We start from the raw sequence: 3,165 nt of genomic DNA on the forward strand, positions 1-3,165 counted from the left end.
CGGTGATTGTTCCAGGGCCGCTGTTTGCATGACACTCGCCTCACCTCGTGTACATCCCATCTGAGTGGGTGGGAATCACCTGGAAATCCTCCAGGCCACACAAATGTTTGATTTCTTTCTCCATAAATGCCAACCGACAAGCCTTTCTTCATCTCTTTAAACATTCAGAGATAGAGCTGGTGAGTGAAGGGGTGTTGCCATAGCTCTCTGGTAGAGTTAGCTGAGTTGTTTTTTTATGTGAATGAGAAAATAATTTATTCCATCAATATTTAGAAAACACCTACTATGTGCCAGACACTCTGCAGAGCACAGCTTATGCTGAGGAAGCTGACATCTTCTAGTACTGTTTAGGGATAATAGAGATCCATTTATAATCTCTTTGATTGCTTATTAACTCTGGCTTCATGGTGGTCATTCCCCTGTTTGTTTACAAACACCCTTATGTAGTAAGAGATCTCTGAACTGAGTTCTTAGCTGCTGTTTTACACTGGGCTCTATGGAAACAAGTTATATTGTTGCTACTGCACAACTATTAACAAGACAATTAGAACTCTTAAAGATAATGTCTACTAATATTATGGAGTCCTGTTTGGCGCTGTAATATAAGCACTGGACAGGAAGGTTCCTTTGAACCACAAAATCGGCCGTTCAAATTCACCAGCTGCTCCTTACAAACTCTGTACAGGGTCTCTATGAGTCAGAGCCAACTCGATGGCACTCAAAAACAACAATAACAGTAATATTCTGAAGTTCTGGTGTGGCACTGTCGGATAAGCACTAGACTATTATTAACCTCTAGGTTGGCAGTTCAAACTCACCAGCTGCTCCTCAGAAACCCTAGACAGATTTTCTATAAGTCAGTACAGATTTGACAGCACTTAACAATAATATTAGGAGCCATGGAGGTACAGAGGGCTATGCATTGAGTTGTTAACCACAAAATCGGCAGTTCAAACCCACCATTTGGTCTGTGGGACAAAGGTAAGGCTGTCCTCGTAGAGATTTGAAATCTTGGAAACCCTAAAGAGCAGTTCTACTCTGTCCTATAGGATTGACTCCAGAGGCAGTGGGAATACTAGGAGGCCTGGTGATGCAGTAAGCTAAGCATTGAGTCACTAACCACCAGGTTGGCAGTTTAAACCCACTAGTCGCTCTGAGGGAGATAGATGAGTCTGTCTGCTTAGGAAATAGTTACGTCCAGGAAACTCTAAGTAGATGTTTTACTCTGTGCCACTGTGAGTCGGAATTGACTCGATGACCGTGGACCTGACTTTGGTTTGGAATAATATCATTAAGCTGGTGGCACAATAGTTAAGCACTTGAAAGGTTGTTGTTGTTAAGTGCCATTGAGTCAGTTCCGACCCATAGCGACCCTGTATGGGGTTTCCAAGGAGTGAGTGGTGAGCTTGAACCACCCACCGACTTTGCAGTTCAAACGATTTGCAGCCTGGTGCATTAACCCACAGCGCCACACCAGGACTCCACTTGAAAGGTAAATGGTTTGAAAGTCCAGCAATCGCCTGTAAAAATGTATGTTGTTGTATGCCATCGAGTTGGTTCCCGTAAAAATTTCTGTTTAGGAAACCCTATGGGTTTCTACTATGTTACATGTTATTGTTAAGTGTCACTCAGTCAGCTCCAATTCAAAGCGACTCTATTCAACAGAACAAAATACTTCCTGGCCCTGTGCCATCCTCAAATTGCTATGTTTGAGCCCATTGTTAAGTCACTGTATCAATCCATTACATTGGGGTCTTCCTTATTTTTGCTGACCCTTTACGTTACCAATTATGATATACTTTTCAAGGAGATGGTCCCTCCTGATAACATGTCTAAACTATATGTGTGACGAAGTCTCACCATCTTGACTTCTAAGGAATATTATGGCTGTATATCTTTCAAAACACATTTATCTGTTCTTCTATAAGTTCATGGTACTTTAAAACCCTTTATTATGAATTGTGGGGAGTCCTGGTGTGGCGCTGTGCGTTAATACACCAGATTGCAAAGCTGTTTGAACTGCAAGGTTGGCAGTTCAAGCTCACCAGCTGCTCTTCTGAAACCCTATACTGGGTCGCTGTGGGTTGGAATTGACTTGATGGCACTTAACAACAACAACAACATACAGAGGATATCATCAGTGTCACATTCAACAATTCATGAATATATTAATTTCATCTCATTGATTACAATCCCTTCAAGTTAACATCATTTATTCTACTTCCTCCCTGTGTTTCTTGCCTCCATTCCTCTTTCTTCATAACTCTTCTGAAATTCATCTTTGGGTAAATGCTACCTGATTTATTTCAAATAGCTGATCACTCCAAGTTATGCATATGTCATTAGTGTAATTGTTCTCCATATAAACATGTCTGTTGTTTCGTTTAAAATAAGCCATTAGGGTGAGTTCATTTCCACACCTGATGGGTGGTTAAGGGCCAGAGCCCTGATGTTCCATCAACCTCTATCTGACCAGTAAACCTGGTCTTTTTTATGATTTTGAGCTTTGTTCCACATTTTCTCCCACTTTCTAATGGGAACCCTTTCAGTGCAGTTGTTAATGTTAGCCAGGCACCATCTAGTTCTTCTGACCATGAAGATTGATGTTCATGTTGTCCGTTAGTCCACTGGACTAATTATTACCATACATCTTCAACTTTCACTTATCTTTCCTCCAGAAAGGAAGAGACCAATAGTTGCACCTTAAATAGTTGCTTATAAGCATTTAAAATGACAATCACTACTCACCAAAGTACAATATATAACACTGTCTTTGTGGACTATGTTATGCCAACTGACCAAGTCCATGGTATTTTCAATATTCTTCTCCAACACCATAATTCAAAGGCATCAGTTCTTCTCTAGTCTTCCTTATTTATCATCCAGCTTGCATAGCCTATACAGTAATAGAAAAAAACAATGGCCTTCATCAGGCACATCTTTGTCCTCAAAGTGACATATTTGCTATTTTAACACTTACATAGGGTCCCCACAAGTCATTTATTCCATCAATTCTTATTCCATCAATTCCTGGTGCCTTGTTCTTTGCCAATTCCTTCAATGCACCTTGGAATAAAAATTGAAATCTTTAAAGAACGTGAGGCAGCACAGGAGGCATTCACTCCTCTATGCCAAGAAATTTGGAAGATGATTTCTTCTGGCCAA

Source organism: Chrysochloris asiatica, unplaced genomic scaffold, assembly GCF_000296735.1.
Source record: "Chrysochloris asiatica unplaced genomic scaffold, ChrAsi1.0 scaffold00031, whole genome shotgun sequence".
In the NCBI taxonomy this organism is placed as follows: Eukaryota; Metazoa; Chordata; class Mammalia; order Afrosoricida; family Chrysochloridae; genus Chrysochloris; species Chrysochloris asiatica.